General features: G+C 44.1%; 55 non-coding genes across 55 annotated transcripts; all 55 read right to left on the bottom strand.

The window, feature by feature from the left end:
- Window positions 1-264: 264 nt before the first annotated feature.
- On the bottom strand, window positions 265-336 carry Trnaa-ugc (transfer RNA alanine (anticodon UGC)). Its single transcript has one exon. It is a non-coding gene; the product is annotated as a tRNA-Ala (tRNA).
- Window positions 337-702: 366 nt separating this feature from the next.
- On the bottom strand, window positions 703-774 carry Trnaa-cgc (transfer RNA alanine (anticodon CGC)). Its single transcript has one exon. It is a non-coding gene; the product is annotated as a tRNA-Ala (tRNA).
- A 284-nt stretch (window positions 775-1,058) lies between these two features.
- On the bottom strand, window positions 1,059-1,130 carry Trnaa-ugc (transfer RNA alanine (anticodon UGC)). Its single transcript has one exon. It is a non-coding gene; the product is annotated as a tRNA-Ala (tRNA).
- A 366-nt stretch (window positions 1,131-1,496) lies between these two features.
- On the bottom strand, window positions 1,497-1,568 carry Trnaa-cgc (transfer RNA alanine (anticodon CGC)). The gene has a single exon. It is a non-coding gene; the product is annotated as a tRNA-Ala (tRNA).
- Window positions 1,569-1,851: 283 nt separating this feature from the next.
- On the bottom strand, window positions 1,852-1,923 carry Trnaa-ugc (transfer RNA alanine (anticodon UGC)). Its single transcript has one exon. It is a non-coding gene; the product is annotated as a tRNA-Ala (tRNA).
- Window positions 1,924-2,289: 366 nt separating this feature from the next.
- Trnaa-cgc (transfer RNA alanine (anticodon CGC)) lies at window positions 2,290-2,361 on the bottom strand. Its single transcript has one exon. It is a non-coding gene; the product is annotated as a tRNA-Ala (tRNA).
- Window positions 2,362-2,644: 283 nt separating this feature from the next.
- On the bottom strand, window positions 2,645-2,716 carry Trnaa-ugc (transfer RNA alanine (anticodon UGC)). Its single transcript has one exon. It is a non-coding gene; the product is annotated as a tRNA-Ala (tRNA).
- Window positions 2,717-3,082: 366 nt separating this feature from the next.
- Trnaa-cgc (transfer RNA alanine (anticodon CGC)) lies at window positions 3,083-3,154 on the bottom strand. Its single transcript has one exon. It is a non-coding gene; the product is annotated as a tRNA-Ala (tRNA).
- Window positions 3,155-3,437: 283 nt separating this feature from the next.
- Trnaa-ugc (transfer RNA alanine (anticodon UGC)) lies at window positions 3,438-3,509 on the bottom strand. The gene has a single exon. It is a non-coding gene; the product is annotated as a tRNA-Ala (tRNA).
- A 366-nt stretch (window positions 3,510-3,875) lies between these two features.
- Trnaa-cgc (transfer RNA alanine (anticodon CGC)) lies at window positions 3,876-3,947 on the bottom strand. The gene has a single exon. It is a non-coding gene; the product is annotated as a tRNA-Ala (tRNA).
- Window positions 3,948-4,231: 284 nt separating this feature from the next.
- On the bottom strand, window positions 4,232-4,303 carry Trnaa-ugc (transfer RNA alanine (anticodon UGC)). The gene has a single exon. It is a non-coding gene; the product is annotated as a tRNA-Ala (tRNA).
- Window positions 4,304-4,669: 366 nt separating this feature from the next.
- Window positions 4,670-4,741, bottom strand: Trnaa-cgc (transfer RNA alanine (anticodon CGC)). The gene has a single exon. It is a non-coding gene; the product is annotated as a tRNA-Ala (tRNA).
- A 283-nt stretch (window positions 4,742-5,024) lies between these two features.
- Trnaa-ugc (transfer RNA alanine (anticodon UGC)) lies at window positions 5,025-5,096 on the bottom strand. Its single transcript has one exon. It is a non-coding gene; the product is annotated as a tRNA-Ala (tRNA).
- Window positions 5,097-5,462: 366 nt separating this feature from the next.
- On the bottom strand, window positions 5,463-5,534 carry Trnaa-cgc (transfer RNA alanine (anticodon CGC)). The gene has a single exon. It is a non-coding gene; the product is annotated as a tRNA-Ala (tRNA).
- A 283-nt stretch (window positions 5,535-5,817) lies between these two features.
- Trnaa-ugc (transfer RNA alanine (anticodon UGC)) lies at window positions 5,818-5,889 on the bottom strand. Its single transcript has one exon. It is a non-coding gene; the product is annotated as a tRNA-Ala (tRNA).
- Window positions 5,890-6,255: 366 nt separating this feature from the next.
- On the bottom strand, window positions 6,256-6,327 carry Trnaa-cgc (transfer RNA alanine (anticodon CGC)). The gene has a single exon. It is a non-coding gene; the product is annotated as a tRNA-Ala (tRNA).
- A 283-nt stretch (window positions 6,328-6,610) lies between these two features.
- On the bottom strand, window positions 6,611-6,682 carry Trnaa-ugc (transfer RNA alanine (anticodon UGC)). The gene has a single exon. It is a non-coding gene; the product is annotated as a tRNA-Ala (tRNA).
- A 366-nt stretch (window positions 6,683-7,048) lies between these two features.
- Window positions 7,049-7,120, bottom strand: Trnaa-cgc (transfer RNA alanine (anticodon CGC)). Its single transcript has one exon. It is a non-coding gene; the product is annotated as a tRNA-Ala (tRNA).
- A 283-nt stretch (window positions 7,121-7,403) lies between these two features.
- Trnaa-ugc (transfer RNA alanine (anticodon UGC)) lies at window positions 7,404-7,475 on the bottom strand. The gene has a single exon. It is a non-coding gene; the product is annotated as a tRNA-Ala (tRNA).
- A 366-nt stretch (window positions 7,476-7,841) lies between these two features.
- Trnaa-cgc (transfer RNA alanine (anticodon CGC)) lies at window positions 7,842-7,913 on the bottom strand. The gene has a single exon. It is a non-coding gene; the product is annotated as a tRNA-Ala (tRNA).
- A 283-nt stretch (window positions 7,914-8,196) lies between these two features.
- Window positions 8,197-8,268, bottom strand: Trnaa-ugc (transfer RNA alanine (anticodon UGC)). The gene has a single exon. It is a non-coding gene; the product is annotated as a tRNA-Ala (tRNA).
- Window positions 8,269-8,634: 366 nt separating this feature from the next.
- On the bottom strand, window positions 8,635-8,706 carry Trnaa-cgc (transfer RNA alanine (anticodon CGC)). Its single transcript has one exon. It is a non-coding gene; the product is annotated as a tRNA-Ala (tRNA).
- A 283-nt stretch (window positions 8,707-8,989) lies between these two features.
- On the bottom strand, window positions 8,990-9,061 carry Trnaa-ugc (transfer RNA alanine (anticodon UGC)). The gene has a single exon. It is a non-coding gene; the product is annotated as a tRNA-Ala (tRNA).
- A 366-nt stretch (window positions 9,062-9,427) lies between these two features.
- Trnaa-cgc (transfer RNA alanine (anticodon CGC)) lies at window positions 9,428-9,499 on the bottom strand. The gene has a single exon. It is a non-coding gene; the product is annotated as a tRNA-Ala (tRNA).
- Window positions 9,500-9,782: 283 nt separating this feature from the next.
- On the bottom strand, window positions 9,783-9,854 carry Trnaa-ugc (transfer RNA alanine (anticodon UGC)). The gene has a single exon. It is a non-coding gene; the product is annotated as a tRNA-Ala (tRNA).
- Window positions 9,855-10,220: 366 nt separating this feature from the next.
- On the bottom strand, window positions 10,221-10,292 carry Trnaa-cgc (transfer RNA alanine (anticodon CGC)). Its single transcript has one exon. It is a non-coding gene; the product is annotated as a tRNA-Ala (tRNA).
- Window positions 10,293-10,575: 283 nt separating this feature from the next.
- On the bottom strand, window positions 10,576-10,647 carry Trnaa-ugc (transfer RNA alanine (anticodon UGC)). The gene has a single exon. It is a non-coding gene; the product is annotated as a tRNA-Ala (tRNA).
- A 366-nt stretch (window positions 10,648-11,013) lies between these two features.
- On the bottom strand, window positions 11,014-11,085 carry Trnaa-cgc (transfer RNA alanine (anticodon CGC)). The gene has a single exon. It is a non-coding gene; the product is annotated as a tRNA-Ala (tRNA).
- Window positions 11,086-11,369: 284 nt separating this feature from the next.
- On the bottom strand, window positions 11,370-11,441 carry Trnaa-ugc (transfer RNA alanine (anticodon UGC)). The gene has a single exon. It is a non-coding gene; the product is annotated as a tRNA-Ala (tRNA).
- Window positions 11,442-11,807: 366 nt separating this feature from the next.
- On the bottom strand, window positions 11,808-11,879 carry Trnaa-cgc (transfer RNA alanine (anticodon CGC)). The gene has a single exon. It is a non-coding gene; the product is annotated as a tRNA-Ala (tRNA).
- A 283-nt stretch (window positions 11,880-12,162) lies between these two features.
- Window positions 12,163-12,234, bottom strand: Trnaa-ugc (transfer RNA alanine (anticodon UGC)). The gene has a single exon. It is a non-coding gene; the product is annotated as a tRNA-Ala (tRNA).
- A 366-nt stretch (window positions 12,235-12,600) lies between these two features.
- On the bottom strand, window positions 12,601-12,672 carry Trnaa-cgc (transfer RNA alanine (anticodon CGC)). Its single transcript has one exon. It is a non-coding gene; the product is annotated as a tRNA-Ala (tRNA).
- Window positions 12,673-12,955: 283 nt separating this feature from the next.
- Trnaa-ugc (transfer RNA alanine (anticodon UGC)) lies at window positions 12,956-13,027 on the bottom strand. The gene has a single exon. It is a non-coding gene; the product is annotated as a tRNA-Ala (tRNA).
- A 366-nt stretch (window positions 13,028-13,393) lies between these two features.
- Window positions 13,394-13,465, bottom strand: Trnaa-cgc (transfer RNA alanine (anticodon CGC)). The gene has a single exon. It is a non-coding gene; the product is annotated as a tRNA-Ala (tRNA).
- A 283-nt stretch (window positions 13,466-13,748) lies between these two features.
- On the bottom strand, window positions 13,749-13,820 carry Trnaa-ugc (transfer RNA alanine (anticodon UGC)). Its single transcript has one exon. It is a non-coding gene; the product is annotated as a tRNA-Ala (tRNA).
- A 366-nt stretch (window positions 13,821-14,186) lies between these two features.
- Trnaa-cgc (transfer RNA alanine (anticodon CGC)) lies at window positions 14,187-14,258 on the bottom strand. The gene has a single exon. It is a non-coding gene; the product is annotated as a tRNA-Ala (tRNA).
- A 283-nt stretch (window positions 14,259-14,541) lies between these two features.
- Trnaa-ugc (transfer RNA alanine (anticodon UGC)) lies at window positions 14,542-14,613 on the bottom strand. The gene has a single exon. It is a non-coding gene; the product is annotated as a tRNA-Ala (tRNA).
- A 366-nt stretch (window positions 14,614-14,979) lies between these two features.
- On the bottom strand, window positions 14,980-15,051 carry Trnaa-cgc (transfer RNA alanine (anticodon CGC)). Its single transcript has one exon. It is a non-coding gene; the product is annotated as a tRNA-Ala (tRNA).
- Window positions 15,052-15,334: 283 nt separating this feature from the next.
- On the bottom strand, window positions 15,335-15,406 carry Trnaa-ugc (transfer RNA alanine (anticodon UGC)). Its single transcript has one exon. It is a non-coding gene; the product is annotated as a tRNA-Ala (tRNA).
- Window positions 15,407-15,772: 366 nt separating this feature from the next.
- Window positions 15,773-15,844, bottom strand: Trnaa-cgc (transfer RNA alanine (anticodon CGC)). Its single transcript has one exon. It is a non-coding gene; the product is annotated as a tRNA-Ala (tRNA).
- A 283-nt stretch (window positions 15,845-16,127) lies between these two features.
- Window positions 16,128-16,199, bottom strand: Trnaa-ugc (transfer RNA alanine (anticodon UGC)). The gene has a single exon. It is a non-coding gene; the product is annotated as a tRNA-Ala (tRNA).
- Window positions 16,200-16,565: 366 nt separating this feature from the next.
- On the bottom strand, window positions 16,566-16,637 carry Trnaa-cgc (transfer RNA alanine (anticodon CGC)). The gene has a single exon. It is a non-coding gene; the product is annotated as a tRNA-Ala (tRNA).
- Window positions 16,638-16,920: 283 nt separating this feature from the next.
- On the bottom strand, window positions 16,921-16,992 carry Trnaa-ugc (transfer RNA alanine (anticodon UGC)). Its single transcript has one exon. It is a non-coding gene; the product is annotated as a tRNA-Ala (tRNA).
- Window positions 16,993-17,358: 366 nt separating this feature from the next.
- On the bottom strand, window positions 17,359-17,430 carry Trnaa-cgc (transfer RNA alanine (anticodon CGC)). Its single transcript has one exon. It is a non-coding gene; the product is annotated as a tRNA-Ala (tRNA).
- Window positions 17,431-17,713: 283 nt separating this feature from the next.
- Window positions 17,714-17,785, bottom strand: Trnaa-ugc (transfer RNA alanine (anticodon UGC)). The gene has a single exon. It is a non-coding gene; the product is annotated as a tRNA-Ala (tRNA).
- A 366-nt stretch (window positions 17,786-18,151) lies between these two features.
- On the bottom strand, window positions 18,152-18,223 carry Trnaa-cgc (transfer RNA alanine (anticodon CGC)). Its single transcript has one exon. It is a non-coding gene; the product is annotated as a tRNA-Ala (tRNA).
- Window positions 18,224-18,506: 283 nt separating this feature from the next.
- On the bottom strand, window positions 18,507-18,578 carry Trnaa-ugc (transfer RNA alanine (anticodon UGC)). Its single transcript has one exon. It is a non-coding gene; the product is annotated as a tRNA-Ala (tRNA).
- A 366-nt stretch (window positions 18,579-18,944) lies between these two features.
- Trnaa-cgc (transfer RNA alanine (anticodon CGC)) lies at window positions 18,945-19,016 on the bottom strand. The gene has a single exon. It is a non-coding gene; the product is annotated as a tRNA-Ala (tRNA).
- Window positions 19,017-19,299: 283 nt separating this feature from the next.
- On the bottom strand, window positions 19,300-19,371 carry Trnaa-ugc (transfer RNA alanine (anticodon UGC)). The gene has a single exon. It is a non-coding gene; the product is annotated as a tRNA-Ala (tRNA).
- A 366-nt stretch (window positions 19,372-19,737) lies between these two features.
- Window positions 19,738-19,809, bottom strand: Trnaa-cgc (transfer RNA alanine (anticodon CGC)). Its single transcript has one exon. It is a non-coding gene; the product is annotated as a tRNA-Ala (tRNA).
- Window positions 19,810-20,093: 284 nt separating this feature from the next.
- Window positions 20,094-20,165, bottom strand: Trnaa-ugc (transfer RNA alanine (anticodon UGC)). The gene has a single exon. It is a non-coding gene; the product is annotated as a tRNA-Ala (tRNA).
- Window positions 20,166-20,531: 366 nt separating this feature from the next.
- Window positions 20,532-20,603, bottom strand: Trnaa-cgc (transfer RNA alanine (anticodon CGC)). Its single transcript has one exon. It is a non-coding gene; the product is annotated as a tRNA-Ala (tRNA).
- Window positions 20,604-20,886: 283 nt separating this feature from the next.
- On the bottom strand, window positions 20,887-20,958 carry Trnaa-ugc (transfer RNA alanine (anticodon UGC)). The gene has a single exon. It is a non-coding gene; the product is annotated as a tRNA-Ala (tRNA).
- A 366-nt stretch (window positions 20,959-21,324) lies between these two features.
- On the bottom strand, window positions 21,325-21,396 carry Trnaa-cgc (transfer RNA alanine (anticodon CGC)). Its single transcript has one exon. It is a non-coding gene; the product is annotated as a tRNA-Ala (tRNA).
- Window positions 21,397-21,680: 284 nt separating this feature from the next.
- On the bottom strand, window positions 21,681-21,752 carry Trnaa-ugc (transfer RNA alanine (anticodon UGC)). Its single transcript has one exon. It is a non-coding gene; the product is annotated as a tRNA-Ala (tRNA).
- Between the last annotated feature and the right edge of the window lie 106 nt (window positions 21,753-21,858).

A 21,858-nucleotide genomic window follows, 5' to 3' on the forward strand; every position in this document is an offset into this window, starting at 1 on the left:
GTACTACTTGTTAGATTGATCACTTTTATGCACTGAGTACTTGTGAAGGTCGAAATGTCAAGATGGAGACGTAGCCTATTGCCAAATCCTTCTAAATTCAAGCGTATAAGTAGTGTGATTGTTTGAAATGCAGGATGGATGTACATTTGCATATATTTATTGTGGATTATATAAGAGAATTGTTTGGTTTTCAGGTGCTGATAAAGATGAACGGTGGGCTTGTAAGAAGAAGACAAATATAAAACAGGGAAAAAATAAGGAACATGGAGATGCCGGGGATCGAACCCGGGGCCTTTCACATGCAAAGCGAACGCTCTACCACTGAGCTACATCCCCAACCTGAGGAAAACGGGGTAAAAACCATGTATCCTTCTCTTGAGCACTTGTACAATCTTTGTTTTCCAAGTTGACATCAGTCTTCCCCACACACCCGAGTTTAAGAATTGAGCCTTGACACGTACATCCCCGTGGCAAGCCTACAGCAAAATGGTACAGCCAACATAGAAAGCGTGCTGTAGTTGCTGTAAAGAGGGTGTGTATGGCTGTGGAGTATTTGAAGAAAGAAAGGACTTTATGGGCAGCAATGTGTAGGATTGTTGAGCGTGGCATCTTGCAATGTCTGGTGATTTCAATAAATGTGGCTTCTTTCATATTCGGGTGGGGCACACTCAGTTTGCATTGTGACATCCCTGGCCAAAAATGTGGAGATGCCGGGGATCGAACCCGGGGCCTTTCACATGCGAAGCGAACGCTCTACCACTGAGCTACATCCCCTACACCTGCTGTTCTCATTGTACTACTTGTTAGATTGATCACTTTTATGCACTGAGTACTTGTGAAGGTCGAAATGTCAAGATGGAGACGTAGCCTATTGCCAAATCCTTCTAAATTCAAGCGTATAAGTAGTGTGATTGTTTGAAATGCAGGATGGATGTACATTTGCATATATTTATTGTGGATTATATAAGAGAATTGTTTGGTTTTCAGGTGCTGATAAAGATGAACGGTGGGCTTGTAAGAAGAAGACAAATATAAAACAGGGAAAAAAATAAGGAACATGGAGATGCCGGGCATCGAACCCGGGGCCTTTCACATGCAAAGCGAACGCTCTACCACTGAGCTACATCCCCAACCTGAGGAAAACGGGGTAAAAACCATGTATCCTTCTCTTGAGCACTTGTACAATCTTTGTTTTCCAAGTTGACATCAGTCTTCCCCACACACGCGAGTTTAAGAATTGAGCCTTGACACGTACATCCCCGTGGCAAGCCTACAGCAAAATGGTACAGCCAACATAGAAAGCGTGCTGTAGTTGCTGTAAAGAGGGTGTGTATGGCTGTGGAGTATTTGAAGAAAGAAAGGACTTTATGGGCAGCAATGTGTAGGATTGTTGAGCGTGGCATCTTGCAATGTCTGGTGATTTCAATAAATGTGGCTTCTTTCATATTCGGGTGGGGCACACTCAGTTTGCATTGTGACATCCCTGGCCAAAAATGTGGATATGCCGGGGGTCGACCCCGGGGCCTTTCACATGCGAAGCGAACGCTCTACCACTGAGCTACATCCCCTACACCTGCTGTTCTCATTGTACTACTTGTTAGATTGATCACTTTTATGCACTGAGTACTTGTGAAGGTCGAAATGTCAAGATGGAGACGTAGCCTATTGCCAAATCCTTCTAAATTCAAGCGTATAAGTAGTGTGATTGTTTGAAATGCAGGATGGATGTACATTTGCATATATTTATTGTGGATTATATAAGAGAATTGTTTGGTTTTCAGGTGCTGATAAAGATGAACGGTGGGCTTGTAAGAAGAAGACAAATATAAAACAGGGAAAAGATAAGGAACATGGAGATGCCGGGGATCGAACCCGGGGCCTTTCACATGCAAAGCGAACGCTCTACCACTGAGCTACATCCCCAACCTGAGGAAAACGGGGTAAAAACCATGTATCCTTCTCTTGAGCACTTGTACAATCTTTGTTTTCCAAGTTGACATCAGTCTTCCCCACACACCCGACTTTAAGAATTGAGCCTTGACACGTACATCCCCGTGGCAAGCCTACAGCAAAATGGTACAGCCAACATAGAAAGCATGCTGTAGTTGCTGTAAAGAGGGTGTGTATGGCTGTGGAGTATTTGAAGAAAGAAAGGACATTATGGGCAGCAATGTGTAGGATTGTTGAGCGTGGCATCTTGCAATGTCTGGTGATTTCAATAAATGTGGCTTCTTTCATATTCGGGTGGGGCACACTCAGTTTGCATTGTGACATCCCTGGCCAAAAATGTGGAGATGCCGGGGATCGAAGCCGGGGCCTTTCACATGCGAAGCGAACGCTCTACCACTGAGCTACATCCCCTACACCTGCTGTTCTCATTGTACTACTTGTTAGATTGATCACTTTTATGCACTGAGTACTTGTGAAGGTCGAAATATCAAGATGGAGACGTAGCCTATTGCCAAATCCTTCTAAATTCAAGCGTATAAGTAGTGTGATTGTTTGAAATGCAGGATGGATGTACATTTGCATATATTTATTGTGGATTATATAAGAGAATTGTTTGGTTTTCAGGTGCTGATAAAGATGAACGGTGGGCTTGTAAGAAGAAGACAAATATAAAACAGGGAAAAAATAAGGAACATGGAGATGCCGGGGATCGAACCCGGGGCCTTTCACATGCAAAGCGAACGCTCTACCACTGAGCTACATCCCCAACCTGAGGAAAACGGGGTAAAAACCATGTATCCTTCTCTTGAGCACTTGTACAATCTTTGTTTTCCAAGTTGACATCAGTCTTCCCCACACACGCGAGTTTAAGAATTGAGCCTTGACACGTACATCCCCGTGGCAAGCCTACAGCAAAATGGTACAGCCAACATAGAAAGCGTGCTGTAGTTGCTGTAAAGAGGGTGTGTATGGCTGTGGAGTATTTGAAGAAAGAAAGGACTTTATGGGCAGCAATGTGTAGGATTGTTGAGCGTGGCATCTTGCAATGTCTGGTGATTTCAATAAATGTGGCTTCTTTCATATTCGGGTGGGGCACACTCAGTTTGCATTGTGACATCCCTGGCCAAAAATGTGGAGATGCCGGGGATCGAACCCGGGGCCTTTCACATGCGAAGCGAACGCTCTACCACTGAGCTACATCCCCTACACCTGCTGTTCTCATTGTACTACTTGTTAGATTGATCACTTTTATGCACTGAGTACTTGTGAAGGTCGAAATGTCAAGATGGAGACGTAGCCTATTGCCAAATCCTTCTAAATTCAAGCGTATAAGTAGTGTGATTGTTTGAAATGCAGGATGGATGTACATTTGCATATATTTATTGTGGATTATATAAGAGAATTGTTTGGTTTTCAGGTGCTGATAAAGATGAACGGTGGGCTTGTAAGAAGAAGACAAATATAAAACAGGGAAAAAATAAGGAACATGGAGATGCCGGGGATCGAACCCGGGGCCTTTCACATGCAAAGCGAACGCTCTACCACTGAGCTACATCCCCAACCTGAGGAAAACGGGGTAAAAACCATGTATCCTTCTCTTGAGCACTTGTACAATCTTTGTTTTCCAAGTTGACATCAGTCTTCCCCACACACCCGAGTTTAAGAATTGAGCCTTGACACGTACATCCCCGTGGCAAGCCTACAGCAAAATGGTACAGCCAACATAGAAAGCGTGCTGTAGTTGCTGTAAAGAGGGTGTGTATGGCTGTGGAGTATTTGAAGAAAGAAAGGACTTTATGGGCAGCAATGTGTAGGATTGTTGAGCGTGGCATCTTGCAATGTCTGGTGATTTCAATAAATGTGGCTTCTTTCATATTCGGGTGGGGCACACTCAGTTTGCATTGTGACATCCCTGGCCAAAAATGTGGAGATGCCGGGGATCGAACCCGGGGCCTTTCACATGCGAAGCGAACGCTCTACCACTGAGCTACATCCCCTACACCTGCTGTTCTCATTGTACTACTTGTTAGATTGATCACTTTTATGCACTGAGTACTTGTGAAGGTCGAAATGTCAAGATGGAGACGTAGCCTATTGCCAAATCCTTCTAAATTCAAGCGTATAAGTAGTGTGATTGTTTGAAATGCAGGATGGATGTACATTTGCATATATTTATTGTGGATTATATAAGAGAATTGTTTGGTTTTCAGGTGCTGATAAAGATGAACGGTGGGCTTGTAAGAAGAAGACAAATATAAAACAGGGAAAAAAATAAGGAACATGGAGATGCCGGGCATCGAACCCGGGGCCTTTCACATGCAAAGCGAACGCTCTACCACTGAGCTACATCCCCAACCTGAGGAAAACGGGGTAAAAACCATGTATCCTTCTCTTGAGCACTTGTACAATCTTTGTTTTCCAAGTTGACATCAGTCTTCCCCACACACGCGAGTTTAAGAATTGAGCCTTGACACGTACATCCCCGTGGCAAGCCTACAGCAAAATGGTACAGCCAACATAGAAAGCGTGCTGTAGTTGCTGTAAAGAGGGTGTGTATGGCTGTGGAGTATTTGAAGAAAGAAAGGACTTTATGGGCAGCAATGTGTAGGATTGTTGAGCGTGGCATCTTGCAATGTCTGGTGATTTCAATAAATGTGGCTTCTTTCATATTCGGGTGGGGCACACTCAGTTTGCATTGTGACATCCCTGGCCAAAAATGTGGATATGCCGGGGGTCGACCCCGGGGCCTTTCACATGCGAAGCGAACGCTCTACCACTGAGCTACATCCCCTACACCTGCTGTTCTCATTGTACTACTTGTTAGATTGATCACTTTTATGCACTGAGTACTTGTGAAGGTCGAAATGTCAAGATGGAGACGTAGCCTATTGCCAAATCCTTCTAAATTCAAGCGTATAAGTAGTGTGATTGTTTGAAATGCAGGATGGATGTACATTTGCATATATTTATTGTGGATTATATAAGAGAATTGTTTGGTTTTCAGGTGCTGATAAAGATGAACGGTGGGCTTGTAAGAAGAAGACAAATATAAAACAGGGAAAAGATAAGGAACATGGAGATGCCGGGGATCGAACCAAGGGCCTTTCACATGCAAAGCGAACGCTCTACCACTGAGCTACATCCCCAACCTGAGGAAAACGGGGTAAAAACCATGTATCCTTCTCTTGAGCACTTGTACAATCTTTGTTTTCCAAGTTGACATCAGTCTTCCCCACACACCCGACTTTAAGAATTGAGCCTTGACACGTACATCCCCGTGGCAAGCCTACAGCAAAATGGTACAGCCAACATAGAAAGCATGCTGTAGTTGCTGTAAAGAGGGTGTGTATGGCTGTGGAGTATTTGAAGAAAGAAAGGACATTATGGGCAGCAATGTGTAGGATTGTTGAGCGTGGCATCTTGCAATGTCTGGTGATTTCAATAAATGTGGCTTCTTTCATATTCGGGTGGGGCACACTCAGTTTGCATTGTGACATCCCTGGCCAAAAATGTGGAGATGCCGGGGATCGAAGCCGGGGCCTTTCACATGCGAAGCGAACGCTCTACCACTGAGCTACATCCCCTACACCTGCTGTTCTCATTGTACTACTTGTTAGATTGATCACTTTTATGCACTGAGTACTTGTGAAGGTCGAAATATCAAGATGGAGACGTAGCCTATTGCCAAATCCTTCTAAATTCAAGCGTATAAGTAGTGTGATTGTTTGAAATGCAGGATGGATGTACATTTGCATATATTTATTGTGGATTATATAAGAGAATTGTTTGGTTTTCAGGTGCTGATAAAGATGAACGGTGGGCTTGTAAGAAGAAGACAAATATAAAACAGGGAAAAAATAAGGAACATGGAGATGCCGGGGATCGAACCCGGGGCCTTTCACATGCAAAGCGAACGCTCTACCACTGAGCTACATCCCCAACCTGAGGAAAACGGGGTAAAAACCATGTATCCTTCTCTTGAGCACTTGTACAATCTTTGTTTTCCAAGTTGACATCAGTCTTCCCCACACACGCGAGTTTAAGAATTGAGCCTTGACACGTACATCCCCGTGGCAAGCCTACAGCAAAATGGTACAGCCAACATAGAAAGCGTGCTGTAGTTGCTGTAAAGAGGGTGTGTATGGCTGTGGAGTATTTGAAGAAAGAAAGGACTTTATGGGCAGCAATGTGTAGGATTGTTGAGCGTGGCATCTTGCAATGTCTGGTGATTTCAATAAATGTGGCTTCTTTCATATTCGGGTGGGGCACACTCAGTTTGCATTGTGACATCCCTGGCCAAAAATGTGGAGATGCCGGGGATCGAACCCGGGGCCTTTCACATGCGAAGCGAACGCTCTACCACTGAGCTACATCCCCTACACCTGCTGTTCTCATTGTACTACTTGTTAGATTGATCACTTTTATGCACTGAGTACTTGTGAAGGTCGAAATGTCAAGATGGAGACGTAGCCTATTGCCAAATCCTTCTAAATTCAAGCGTATAAGTAGTGTGATTGTTTGAAATGCAGGATGGATGTACATTTGCATATATTTATTGTGGATTATATAAGAGAATTGTTTGGTTTTCAGGTGCTGATAAAGATGAACGGTGGGCTTGTAAGAAGAAGACAAATATAAAACAGGGAAAAAATAAGGAACATGGAGATGCCGGGGATCGAACCCGGGGCCTTTCACATGCAAAGCGAACGCTCTACCACTGAGCTACATCCCCAACCTGAGGAAAACGGGGTAAAAACCATGTATCCTTCTCTTGAGCACTTGTACAATCTTTGTTTTCCAAGTTGACATCAGTCTTCCCCACACACCCGAGTTTAAGAATTGAGCCTTGACACGTACATCCCCGTGGCAAGCCTACAGCAAAATGGTACAGCCAACATAGAAAGCGTGCTGTAGTTGCTGTAAAGAGGGTGTGTATGGCTGTGGAGTATTTGAAGAAAGAAAGGACTTTATGGGCAGCAATGTGTAGGATTGTTGAGCGTGGCATCTTGCAATGTCTGGTGATTTCAATAAATGTGGCTTCTTTCATATTCGGGTGGGGCACACTCAGTTTGCATTGTGACATCCCTGGCCAAAAATGTGGAGATGCCGGGGATCGAAGCCGGGGCCTTTCACATGCGAAGCGAACGCTCTACCACTGAGCTACATCCCCTACACCTGCTGTTCTCATTGTACTACTTGTTAGATTGATCACTTTTATGCACTGAGTACTTGTGAAGGTCGAAATGTCAAGATGGAGACGTAGCCTATTGCCAAATCCTTCTAAATTCAAGCGTATAAGTAGTGTGATTGTTTGAAATGCAGGATGGATGTACATTTGCATATATTTATTGTGGATTATATAAGAGAATTGTTTGGTTTTCAGGTGCTGATAAAGATGAACGGTGGGCTTGTAAGAAGAAGACAAATATAAAACAGGGAAAAAATAAGGAACATGGAGATGCCGGGGATCGAACCCGGGGCCTTTCACATGCAAAGCGAACGCTCTACCACTGAGCTACATCCCCAACCTGAGGAAAACGGGGTAAAAACCATGTATCCTTCTCTTGAGCACTTGTACAATCTTTGTTTTCCAAGTTGACATCAGTCTTCCCCACACACCCGAGTTTAAGAATTGAGCCTTGACACGTACATCCCCGTGGCAAGCCTACAGCAAAATGGTACAGCCACCATAGAAAGCATGCTGTAGTTGCTGTAAAGAGGGTGTGTATGGCTGTGGAGTATTTGAAGAAAGAAAGGACTTTATGGGCAGCAATGTGTAGGATTGTTGAGCGTGGCATCTTGCAATGTCTGGTGATTTCAATAAATGTGGCTTCTTTCATATTCAGGTGGGGCACACTCAGTTTGCATTGTGACATCCCTGGCCAAAAATGTGGAGATGCCGGGGATCGAACCCGGGGCCTTTCACATGCGAAGCGAACGCTCTACCACTGAGCTACATCCCCTACACCTGCTGTTCTCATTGTACTACTTGTTAGATTGATCACTTTTATGCACTGAGTACTTGTGAAGGTCGAAATATCAAGATGGAGACGTAGCCTATTGCCAAATCCTTCTAAATTCAAGCGTATAAGTAGTGTGATTGTTTGAAATGCAGGATGGATGTACATTTGCATATATTTATTGTGGATTATATAAGAGAATTGTTTGGTTTTCAGGTGCTGATAAAGATGAACGGTGGGCTTGTAAGAAGAAGACAAATATAAAACAGGGAAAAAATAAGGAACATGGAGATGCCGGGGATCGAACCCGGGGCCTTTCACATGCAAAGCGAACGCTCTACCACTGAGCTACATCCCCAACCTGAGGAAAACGGGGTAAAAACCATGTATCCTTCTCTTGAGCACTTGTACAATCTTTGTTTTCCAAGTTGACATCAGTCTTCCCCACACACGCGAGTTTAAGAATTGAGCCTTGACACGTACATCCCCGTGGCAAGCCTACAGCAAAATGGTACAGCCAACATAGAAAGCGTGCTGTAGTTGCTGTAAAGAGGGTGTGTATGGCTGTGGAGTATTTGAAGAAAGAAAGGACTTTATGGGCAGCAATGTGTAGGATTGTTGAGCGTGGCATCTTGCAATGTCTGGTGATTTCAATAAATGTGGCTTCTTTCATATTCGGGTGGGGCACACTCAGTTTGCATTGTGACATCCCTGGCCAAAAATGTGGAGATGCCGGGGATCGAACCCGGGGCCTTTCACATGCGAAGCGAACGCTCTACCACTGAGCTACATCCCCTACACCTGCTGTTCTCATTGTACTACTTGTTAGATTGATCACTTTTATGCACTGAGTACTTGTGAAGGTCGAAATGTCAAGATGGAGACGTAGCCTATTGCCAAATCCTTCTAAATTCAAGCGTATAAGTAGTGTGATTGTTTGAAATGCAGGATGGATGTACATTTGCATATATTTATTGTGGATTATATAAGAGAATTGTTTGGTTTTCAGGTGCTGATAAAGATGAACGGTGGGCTTGTAAGAAGAAGACAAATATAAAACAGGGAAAAAATAAGGAACATGGAGATGCCGGGGATCGAACCCGGGGCCTTTCACATGCAAAGCGAACGCTCTACCACTGAGCTACATCCCCAACCTGAGGAAAACGGGGTAAAAACCATGTATCCTTCTCTTGAGCACTTGTACAATCTTTGTTTTCCAAGTTGACATCAGTCTTCCCCACACACCCGAGTTTAAGAATTGAGCCTTGACACGTACATCCCCGTGGCAAGCCTACAGCAAAATGGTACAGCCAACATAGAAAGCGTGCTGTAGTTGCTGTAAAGAGGGTGTGTATGGCTGTGGAGTATTTGAAGAAAGAAAGGACTTTATGGGCAGCAATGTGTAGGATTGTTGAGCGTGGCATCTTGCAATGTCTGGTGATTTCAATAAATGTGGCTTCTTTCATATTCGGGTGGGGCACACTCAGTTTGCATTGTGACATCCCTGGCCAAAAATGTGGAGATGCCGGGGATCGAAGCCGGGGCCTTTCACATGCGAAGCGAACGCTCTACCACTGAGCTACATCCCCTACACCTGCTGTTCTCATTGTACTACTTGTTAGATTGATCACTTTTATGCACTGAGTACTTGTGAAGGTCGAAATGTCAAGATGGAGACGTAGCCTATTGCCAAATCCTTCTAAATTCAAGCGTATAAGTAGTGTGATTGTTTGAAATGCAGGATGGATGTACATTTGCATATATTTATTGTGGATTATATAAGAGAATTGTTTGGTTTTCAGGTGCTGATAAAGATGAACGGTGGGCTTGTAAGAAGAAGACAAATATAAAACAGGGAAAAAATAAGGAACATGGAGATGCCGGGGATCGAACCCGGGGCCTTTCACATGCAAAGCGAACGCTCTACCACTGAGCTACATCCCCAACCTGAGGAAAACGGGGTAAAAACCATGTATCCTTCTCTTGAGCACTTGTACAATCTTTGTTTTCCAAGTTGACATCAGTCTTCCCCACACACCCGAGTTTAAGAATTGAGCCTTGACACGTACATCCCCGTGGCAAGCCTACAGCAAAATGGTACAGCCAACATAGAAAGCGTGCTGTAGTTGCTGTAAAGAGGGTGTGTATGGCTGTGGAGTATTTGAAGAAAGAAAGGACTTTATGGGCAGCAATGTGTAGGATTGTTGAGCGTGGCATCTTGCAATGTCTGGTGATTTCAATAAATGTGGCTTCTTTCATATTCGGGTGGGGCACACTCAGTTTGCATTGTGACATCCCTGGCCAAAAATGTGGAGATGCCGGGGATCGAACCCGGGGCCTTTCACATGCGAAGCGAACGCTCTACCACTGAGCTACATCCCCTACACCTGCTGTTCTCATTGTACTACTTGTTAGATTGATCACTTTTATGCACTGAGTACTTGTGAAGGTCGAAATGTCAAGATGGAGACGTAGCCTATTGCCAAATCCTTCTAAATTCAAGCGTATAAGTAGTGTGATTGTTTGAAATGCAGGATGGATGTACATTTGCATATATTTATTGTGGATTATATAAGAGAATTGTTTGGTTTTCAGGTGCTGATAAAGATGAACGGTGGGCTTGTAAGAAGAAGACAAATATAAAACAGGGAAAAAATAAGGAACATGGAGATGCCGGGGATCGAACCCGGGGCCTTTCACATGCAAAGCGAACGCTCTACCACTGAGCTACATCCCCAACCTGAGGAAAACGGGGTAAAAACCATGTATCCTTCTCTTGAGCACTTGTACAATCTTTGTTTTCCAAGTTGACATCAGTCTTCCCCACACACCCGAGTTTAAGAATTGAGCCTTGACACGTACATCCCCGTGGCAAGCCTACAGCAAAATGGTACAGCCAACATAGAAAGCGTGCTGTAGTTGCTGTAAAGAGGGTGTGTATGGCTGTGGAGTATTTGAAGAAAGAAAGGACTTTATGGGCAGCAATGTGTAGGATTGTTGAGCGTGGCATCTTGCAATGTCTGGTGATTTCAATAAATGTGGCTTCTTTCATATTCGGGTGGGGCACACTCAGTTTGCATTGTGACATCCCTGGCCAAAAATGTGGAGATGCCGGGGATCGAACCCGGGGCCTTTCACATGCGAAGCGAACGCTCTACCACTGAGCTACATCCCCTACACCTGCTGTTCTCATTGTACTACTTGTTAGATTGATCACTTTTATGCACTGAGTACTTGTGAAGGTCGAAATGTCAAGATTGAGACGTAGCCTATTGCCAAATCCTTCTAAATTCAAGCGTATAAGTAGTGTGATTGTTTGAAATGCAGGATGGATGTACATTTGCATATATTTATTGTGGATTATATAAGAGAATTGTTTGGTTTTCAGGTGCTGATAAAGATGAACGGTGGGCTTGTAAGAAGAAGACAAATATAAAACAGGGAAAAAAATAAGGAACATGGAGATGCCGGGCATCGAACCCGGGGCCTTTCACATGCAAAGCGAACGCTCTACCACTGAGCTACATCCCCAACCTGAGGAAAACGGGGTAAAAACCATGTATCCTTCTCTTGAGCACTTGTACAATCTTTGTTTTCCAAGTTGACATCAGTCTTCCCCACACACGCGAGTTTAAGAATTGAGCCTTGACACGTACATCCCCGTGGCAAGCCTACAGCAAAATGGTACAGCCAACATAGAAAGCGTGCTGTAGTTGCTGTAAAGAGGGTGTGTATGGCTGTGGAGTATTTGAAGAAAGAAAGGACTTTATGGGCAGCAATGTGTAGGATTGTTGAGCGTGGCATCTTGCAATGTCTGGTGATTTCAATAAATGTGGCTTCTTTCATATTCGGGTGGGGCACACTCAGTTTGCATTGTGACATCCCTGGCCAAAAATGTGGATATGCCGGGGGTCGACCCCGGGGCCTTTCACATGCGAAGCGAACGCTCTACCACTGAGCTACATCCCCTACACCTGCTGTTCTCATTGTACTACTTGTTAGATTGATCACTTTTATGCACTGAGTACTTGTGAAGGTCGAAATGTCAAGATGGAGACGTAGCCTATTGCCAAATCCTTCTAAATTCAAGCGTATAAGTAGTGTGATTGTTTGAAATGCAGGATGGATGTACATTTGCATATATTTATTGTGGATTATATAAGAGAATTGTTTGGTTTTCAGGTGCTGATAAAGATGAACGGTGGGCTTGTAAGAAGAAGACAAATATAAAACAGGGAAAAGATAAGGAACATGGAGATGCCGGGGATCGAACCAAGGGCCTTTCACATGCAAAGCGAACGCTCTACCACTGAGCTACATCCCCAACCTGAGGAAAACGGGGTAAAAACCATGTATCCTTCTCTTGAGCACTTGTACAATCTTTGTTTTCCAAGTTGACATCAGTCTTCCCCACACACCCGACTTTAAGAATTGAGCCTTGACACGTACATCCCCGTGGCAAGCCTACAGCAAAATGGTACAGCCAACATAGAAAGCATGCTGTAGTTGCTGTAAAGAGGGTGTGTATGGCTGTGGAGTATTTGAAGAAAGAAAGGACATTATGGGCAGCAATGTGTAGGATTGTTGAGCGTGGCATCTTGCAATGTCTGGTGATTTCAATAAATGTGGCTTCTTTCATATTCGGGTGGGGCACACTCAGTTTGCATTGTGACATCCCTGGCCAAAAATGTGGAGATGCCGGGGATCGAAGCCGGGGCCTTTCACATGCGAAGCGAACGCTCTACCACTGAGCTACATCCCCTACACCTGCTGTTCTCATTGTACTACTTGTTAGATTGATCACTTTTATGCACTGAGTACTTGTGAAGGTCGAAATATCAAGATGGAGACGTAGCCTATTGCCAAATCCTTCTAAATTCAAGCGTATAAGTAGTGTGATTGTTTGAAATGCAGGATGGATGTACATTTGCATATATTTATTGTGGATTATATAAGAGAATTGTTTGGTTTTCAGGTGCTGATAAAGATGAACGGTGGGCTTGTAAGAAGAAGACAAATATAAAACAGGGAAAAAATAAGGAACATGGAGATGCCGGGGATCGAACCCGGGGCCTTTCACATGCAAAGCGAACGCTCTACCACTGAGCTACATCCCCAACCTGAGGAAAACGGGGTAAAAACCATGTATCCTTCTCTTGAGCACTTGTACAATCTTTGTTTTCCAAGTTGACATCAGTCTTCCCCACACACGCGAGTTTAAGAATTGAGCCTTGACACGTACATCCCCGTGGCAAGCCTACAGCAAAATGGTACAGCCAACATAGAAAGCGTGCTGTAGTTGCTGTAAAGAGGGTGTGTATGGCTGTGGAGTATTTGAAGAAAGAAAGGACTTTATGGGCAGCAATGTGTAGGATTGTTGAGCGTGGCATCTTGCAATGTCTGGTGATTTCAATAAATGTGGCTTCTTTCATATTCGGGTGGGGCACACTCAGTTTGCATTGTGACATCCCTGGCCAAAAATGTGGAGATGCCGGGGATCGAACCCGGGGCCTTTCACATGCGAAGCGAACGCTCTACCACTGAGCTACATCCCCTACACCTGCTGTTCTCATTGTACTACTTGTTAGATTGATCACTTTTATGCACTGAGTACTTGTGAAGGTCGAAATGTCAAGATGGAGACGTAGCCTATTGCCAAATCCTTCTAAATTCAAGCGTATAAGTAGTGTGATTGTTTGAAATGCAGGATGGATGTACATTTGCATATATTTATTGTGGATTATATAAGAGAATTGTTTGGTTTTCAGGTGCTGATAAAGATGAACGGTGGGCTTGTAAGAAGAAGACAAATATAAAACAGGGAAAAAATAAGGAACATGGAGATGCCGGGGATCGAACCCGGGGCCTTTCACATGCAAAGCGAACGCTCTACCACTGAGCTACATCCCCAACCTGAGGAAAACGGGGTAAAAACCATGTATCCTTCTCTTGAGCACTTGTACAATCTTTGTTTTCCAAGTTGACATCAGTCTTCCCCACACACCCGAGTTTAAGAATTGAGCCTTGACACGTACATCCCCGTGGCAAGCCTACAGCAAAATGGTACAGCCAACATAGAAAGCGTGCTGTAGTTGCTGTAAAGAGGGTGTGTATGGCTGTGGAGTATTTGAAGAAAGAAAGGACTTTATGGGCAGCAATGTGTAGGATTGTTGAGCGTGGCATCTTGCAATGTCTGGTGATTTCAATAAATGTGGCTTCTTTCATATTCGGGTGGGGCACACTCAGTTTGCATTGTGACATCCCTGGCCAAAAATGTGGAGATGCCGGGGATCGAAGCCGGGGCCTTTCACATGCGAAGCGAACGCTCTACCACTGAGCTACATCCCCTACACCTGCTGTTCTCATTGTACTACTTGTTAGATTGATCACTTTTATGCACTGAGTACTTGTGAAGGTCGAAATGTCAAGATGGAGACGTAGCCTATTGCCAAATCCTTCTAAATTCAAGCGTATAAGTAGTGTGATTGTTTGAAATGCAGGATGGATGTACATTTGCATATATTTATTGTGGATTATATAAGAGAATTGTTTGGTTTTCAGGTGCTGATAAAGATGAACGGTGGGCTTGTAAGAAGAAGACAAATATAAAACAGGGAAAAAATAAGGAACATGGAGATGCCGGGGATCGAACCCGGGGCCTTTCACATGCAAAGCGAACGCTCTACCACTGAGCTACATCCCCAACCTGAGGAAAACGGGGTAAAAACCATGTATCCTTCTCTTGAGCACTTGTACAATCTTTGTTTTCCAAGTTGACATCAGTCTTCCCCACACACCCGAGTTTAAGAATTGAGCCTTGACACGTACATCCCCGTGGCAAGCCTACAGCAAAATGGTACAGCCACCATAGAAAGCATGCTGTAGTTGCTGTAAAGAGGGTGTGTATGGCTGTGGAGTATTTGAAGAAAGAAAGGACTTTATGGGCAGCAATGTGTAGGATTGTTGAGCGTGGCATCTTGCAATGTCTGGTGATTTCAATAAATGTGGCTTCTTTCATATTCAGGTGGGGCACACTCAGTTTGCATTGTGACATCCCTGGCCAAAAATGTGGAGATGCCGGGGATCGAAGCCGGGGCCTTTCACATGCGAAGCGAACGCTCTACCACTGAGCTACATCCCCTACACCTGCTGTTCTCATTGTACTACTTGTTAGATTGATCACTTTTATGCACTGAGTACTTGTGAAGGTCGAAATATCAAGATGGAGACGTAGCCTATTGCCAAATCCTTCTAAATTCAAGCGTATAAGTAGTGTGATTGTTTGAAATGCAGGATGGATGTACATTTGCATATATTTATTGTGGATTATATAAGAGAATTGTTTGGTTTTCAGGTGCTGATAAAGATGAACGGTGGGCTTGTAAGAAGAAGACAAATATAAAACAGGGAAAAAATAAGGAACATGGAGATGCCGGGGATCGAACCCGGGGCCTTTCACATGCAAAGCGAACGCTCTACCACTGAGCTACATCCCCAACCTGAGGAAAACGGGGTAAAAACCATGTATCCTTCTCTTGAGCACTTGTACAATCTTTGTTTTCCAAGTTGACATCAGTCTTCCCCACACACGCGAGTTTAAGAATTGAGCCTTGACACGTACATCCCCGTGGCAAGCCTACAGCAAAATGGTACAGCCAACATAGAAAGCGTGCTGTAGTTGCTGTAAAGAGGGTGTGTATGGCTGTGGAGTATTTGAAGAAAGAAAGGACTTTATGGGCAGCAATGTGTAGGATTGTTGAGCGTGGCATCTTGCAATGTCTGGTGATTTCAATAAATGTGGCTTCTTTCATATTCGGGTGGGGCACACTCAGTTTGCATTGTGACATCCCTGGCCAAAAATGTGGAGATGCCGGGGATCGAAGCCGGGGCCTTTCACATGCGAAGCGAACGCTCTACCACTGAGCTACATCCCCTACACCTGCTGTTCTCATTGTACTACTTGTTAGATTGATCACTTTTATGCACTGAGTACTTGTGAAGGTCGAAATGTCAAGATGGAGACGTAGCCTATTGCCAAATCCTTCTAAATTCAAGCGTATAAGTAGTGTGATTGTTTGAAATGCAGGATGGATGTACATTTGCATATATTTATTGTGGATTATATAAGAGAATTGTTTGGTTTTCAGGTGCTGATAAAGATGAACGGTGGGCTTGTAAGAAGAAGACAAATATAAAACAGGGAAAAAATAAGGAACATGGAGATGCCGGGGATCGAACCCGGGGCCTTTCACATGCAAAGCGAACGCTCTACCACTGAGCTACATCCCCAACCTGAGGAAAACGGGGTAAAAACCATGTATCCTTCTCTTGAGCACTTGTACAATCTTTGTTTTCCAAGTTGACATCAGTCTTCCCCACACACCCGAGTTTAAGAATTGAGCCTTGACACGTACATCCCCGTGGCAAGCCTACAGCAAAATGGTACAGCCAACATAGAAAGCATGCTGTAGTTGCTGTAAAGAGGGTGTGTATGGCTGTGGAGTATTTGAAGAAAGAAAGGACTTTATGGGCAGCAATGTGTAGGATTGTTGAGCGTGGCATCTTGCAATGTCTGGTGATTTCAATAAATGTGGCTTCTTTCATATTCAGGTGGGGCACACTCAGTTTGCATTGTGACATCCCTGGCCAAAAATGTGGAGATGCCGGGGATCGAAGCCGGGGCCTTTCACATGCGAAGCGAACGCTCTACCACTGAGCTACATCCCCTACACCTGCTGTTCTCATTGTACTACTTGTTAGATTGATCACTTTTATGCACTGAGTACTTGTGAAGGTCGAAATGTCAAGATGGAGACGTAGCCTATTGCCAAATCCTTCTAAATTCAAGCGTATAAGTAGTGTGATTGTTTGAAATGCAGGATGGATGTACATTTGCATATATTTATTGTGGATTATATAAGAGAATTGTTTGGTTTTCAGGTGCTGATAAAGATGAACGGTGGGCTTGTAAGAAGAAGACAAATATAAAACAGGGAAAAAATAAGGAACATGGAGATACCGGGGATCGAACCCGGGGCCTTTCACATGCAAAGCGAACGCTCTACCACTGAGCTACATCCCCAACCTGAGGAAAACGGGGTAAAAACCATGTATCTTTCTCTTGAGCACTTGTACAATCTTTGTTTTCCAAGTTGACATCAGTCTTCCCCACACACCCGAGTTTAAGAATTGAGCCTTGACACGTACATCCCCGTGGCAAGCCTACAGCAAAATGGTACAGCCAACATAGAAAGCATGCTGTAGTTGCTGTAAAGAGGGTGTGTATGGCTGTGGAGTATTTGAAGAAAGAAAGGACTTTATGGGCAGCAATGTGTAGGATTGTTGAGCGTGGCATCTTGCAATGTCTGGTGATTTCAATAAATGTGGCTTCTTTCATATTCGGGTGGGGCACACTCAGTTTGCATTGTGACATCCCTGGCCAAAAATGTGGAGATGCCGGGGATCGAACCCGGGGCCTTTCACATGCGAAGCGAACGCTCTACCACTGAGCTACATCCCCTACACCTGCTGTTCTCATTGTACTACTTGTTAGATTGATCACTTTTATGCACTGAGTACTTGTGAAGGTCGAAATGTCAAGATGGAGACGTAGCCTATTGCCAAATCCTTCTAAATTCAAGCGTATAAGTAGTGTGATTGTTTGAAATGCAGGATGGATGTACATTTGCATATATTTATTGTGGATTATATAAGAGAATTGTTTGGTTTTCAGGTGCTGATAAAGATGAACGGTGGGCTTGTAAGAAGAAGACAAATATAAAACAGGGAAAAAATAAGGAACATGGAGATGCCGGGGATCGAACCCGGGGCCTTTCACATGCAAAGCGAACGCTCTACCACTGAGCTACATCCCCAACCTGAGGAAAACGGGGTAAAAACCATGTATCCTTCTCTTGAGCACTTGTACAATCTTTGTTTTCCAAGTTGACATCAGTCTTCCCCACACACCCGAGTTTAAGAATTGAGCCTTGACACGTACATCCCCGTGGCAAGCCTACAGGAAAATGGTACAGCCAACATAGAAAGCGTGCTGTAGTTGCTGTAAAGAGGGTGTGTATGGCTGTGGAGTATTTGAAGAAAGAAAGGACTTTATGGGCAGCAATGTGTAGGATTGTTGAGCGTGGCATCTTGCAATGTCTGGTGATTTCAATAAATGTGGCTTCTTTCATATTCGGGTGGGGCACACTCAGTTTGCATTGTGACATCCCTGGCCAAAAATGTGGAGATGCCGGGGATCGAACCCGGGGCCTTTCACATGCGAAGCGAACGCTCTACCACTGAGCTACATCCCCTACACCTGCTGTTCTCATTGTACTACTTGTTAGATTGATCACTTTTATGCACTGAGTACTTGTGAAGGTCGAAATGTCAAGATGGAGACGTAGCCTATTGCCAAATCCTTCTAGATTCAAGCGTATAAGTAGTGTGATTGTTTGAAATGCAGGATGGATGTACATTTGCATATATTTATTGTGGATTATATAAGAGAATTGTTTGGTTTTCAGGTGCTGATAAAGATGAACGGTGGGCTTGTAAGAAGAAGACAAATATAAAACAGGGAAAAAATAAGGAACATGGAGATGCCGGGGATCGAACCCGGGGTCTTTCACATGCAAAGCGAACGCTCTACCACTGAGCTACATCCCCAACCTGAGGAAAACGGGGTAAAAACCATGTATCCTTCTCTTGAGCACTTGTACAATCTTTGTTTTCCAAGTTGACATCAGTCTTCCCCACACACCCGAGTTTAAGAATTGAGCCTTGACACGTACATCCCCGTGGCAAGCCTACAGCAAAATGGTACAGCCAACATAGAAAGCATGCTGTAGTTGCTGTAAAGAGGGTGTGTATGGCTGTGGAGTATTTGAAGAAAGAAAGGACTTTATGGGCAGCAATGTGTACGATTGTTGAGCGTGGCATCTTGCAATGTCTGGTGATTTCAATAAATGTGGCTTCTTTCATATTCAGGTGGGGCACACTCAGTTTGCATTGTGACATCCCTGGCCAAAAATGTGGAGATGCCGGGGATCGAACCCGGGGCCTTTCACATGCGAAGCGAACGCTCTACCACTGAGCTACATCCCCTACACCTGCTGTTCTCATTGTACTACTTGTTAGATTGATCACTTTTATGCACTGAGTACTTGTGAAGGTCGAAATGTCAAGATGGAGACGTAGCCTATTGCCAAATCCTTCTAAATTCAAGCGTATAAGTAGTGTGATTGTTTGAAATGCAGGATGGATGTACATTTGCATATATTTATTGTGGATTATATAAGAGAATTGTTTGGTTTTCAGGTGCTGATAAAGATGAACGGTGGGCTTGTAAGAAGAAGACAAATATAAAACAGGGAAAAAATAAGGAACATGGAGATGCCGGGGATCGAACCAAGGGCCTTTCACATGCAAAGCGAACGCTCTACCACTGAGCTACATCCCCAACCTGAGGAAAACGGGGTAAAAACCATGTATCCTTCTCTTGAGCACTTGTACAATCTTTGTTTTCCAAGTTGACATCAGTCTTCCCCACACACGCGAGTTTAAGAATTGAGCCTTGACACGTACATCCCCGTGGCAAGCCTACAGCAAAATGGTACAGCCAACATAGAAAGCATGCTGTAGTTGCTGTAAAGAGGGTGTGTATGGCTGTGGAGTATTTGAAGAAAGAAAGGACTTTATGGGCAGCAATGTGTAGGATTGTTGAGCGTGGCATCTTGCAATGTCTGGTGATTTCAATAAATGTGGCTTCTTTCATATTCGGGTGGGGCACACTCAGTTTGCATTGTGACATCCCTGGCCAAAAATGTGGAGATGCCGGGGATCGAACCCGGGGCCTTTCACATGCGAAGCGAACGCTCTACCACTGAGCTACATCCCCTACACCTGCTGTTCTCATTGTACTACTTGTTAGATTGATCACTTTTATGCACTGAGTACTTGTGAAGGTCGAAATATCAAGATGGAGACGTAGCCTATTGCCAAATCCTTCTAAATTCAAGCGTATAAGTAGTGTGATTGTTTGAAATGCAGGATGGATGTACATTTGCATATATTTATTGTGGATTATATAAGAGAATTGTTTGGTTTTCAGGTGCTGATAAAGATGAACGGTGGGCTTGTAAGAAGAAGACAAATATAAAACAGGGAAAAAAATAAGGAACATGGAGATGCCGGGCATCGAACCCGGGGCCTTTCACATGCAAAGCGAACGCTCTACCACTGAGCTACATCCCCAACCTGAGGAAAACGGGGTAAAAACCATGTATCCTTCTCTTGAGCACTTGTACAATCTTTGTTTTCCAAGTTGACATCAGTCTTCCCCACACACCCGAGTTTAAGAATTGAGCCTTGACACGTACATCCCCGTGGCAAGCCTACAGCAAAATGGTACAGCCAACATAGAAAGCGTGCTGTAGTTGCTGTAAAGAGGGTGTGTATGGCTGTGGAGTATTTGAAGAAAGAAAGGACTTTATGGGCAGCAATGTGTACGATTGTTGAGCGTGGCATCTTGCAATGTCTGGTGATTTCAATAAATGTGGCTTCTTTCATATTCGGGTGGGGCACACTCAGTTTGCATTGTGACATCCCTGGCCAAAAATGTGGATATGCCGGGGGTCGACCCCGGGGCCTTTCACATGCGAAGCGAACGCTCTACCACTGAGCTACATCCCCTACACCTGCTGTTCTCATTGTACTACTTGTTAGATTGATCACTTTTATGCACTGAGTACTTGTGAAGGTCGAAATGTCAAGATGGAGACGTAGCCTATTGCCAAATCCTTCTAAATTCAAGCGTATAAGTAGTGTGATTGTTTGAAATGCAGGATGGATGTACATTTGCATATATTTATTGTGGATTATATAAGAGAATTGTTTGGTTTTCAGGTGCTGATAAAGATGAACGGTGGGCTTGTAAGAAGAAGACAAATATAAAACAGGGAAAAAATAAGGAACATGGAGATGCCGGGGATCGAACCAACGGCGTTTCACATGCAAAGCGAACGCTCTACCACTGAGCTACATCCCCAACCTGAGGAAAACGGGGTAAAAACCATGTATCCTTCTCTTGAGCACTTGTACAATCTTTGTTTTCCAAGTTGACATCAGTCTTCCCCACACACCCGAGTTTAAGAATTGAGCCTTGACACGTACATCCCCGTGGCAAGCCTACAGCAAAATGGTACAGCCAACATAGAAAGCGTGCTGTAGTTGCTGTAAAGAGGGTGTGTATGGCTGTGGAGTATTTGAAGAAAGAAAGGACTTTATGGGCAGCAATGTGTACGATTGTTGAGCGTGGCATCTTGCAATGTCTGGTGATTTCAATAAATGTGGCTTCTTTCATATTCGGGTGGGGCACACTCAGTTTGCATTGTGACATCCCTGGCCAAAAATGTGGAGATGCCGGGGATCGAACCCGGGGCCTTTCACATGCGAAGCGAACGCTCTACCACTGAGCTACATCCCCTACACCTGCTGTTCTCATTGTACTACTTGTTAGATTGATCGCTTTTATGCACTGAGTACTTGTGAAGGTCGAAATATCAAGATGGAGACGTAGCCTATTGCCAAATCCTTCTAAATTCAAGCGTATAAGTAGTGTGATTGTTTGAAATGCAGGATGGATGTACATTTGCATATATTTATTGTGGATTATATAAGAGAATTGTTTGGTTTTCAGGTGCTGATAAAGATGAACGGTGGGCTTGTAAGAAGAAGACAAATATAAAACAGGGGAAAAAATAAGGAACATGGAGATGCCGGGGATCGAACCCGGGGCCTTTCACATGCAAAGCGAACGCTCTACCACTGAGCTACATCCCCAACCTGAGGAAAACGGGGTAAAAACCATGTATCCTTCTCTTGAGCACTTGTACAATCTTTGTTTTCCAAGTTGACATCAGTCTTCCCCACACACCCGAGTTTAAGA

This window comes from Haliotis asinina, chromosome 15, assembly GCF_037392515.1.
Source record: "Haliotis asinina isolate JCU_RB_2024 chromosome 15, JCU_Hal_asi_v2, whole genome shotgun sequence".
In the NCBI taxonomy this organism is placed as follows: domain Eukaryota; kingdom Metazoa; phylum Mollusca; class Gastropoda; order Lepetellida; family Haliotidae; genus Haliotis; species Haliotis asinina.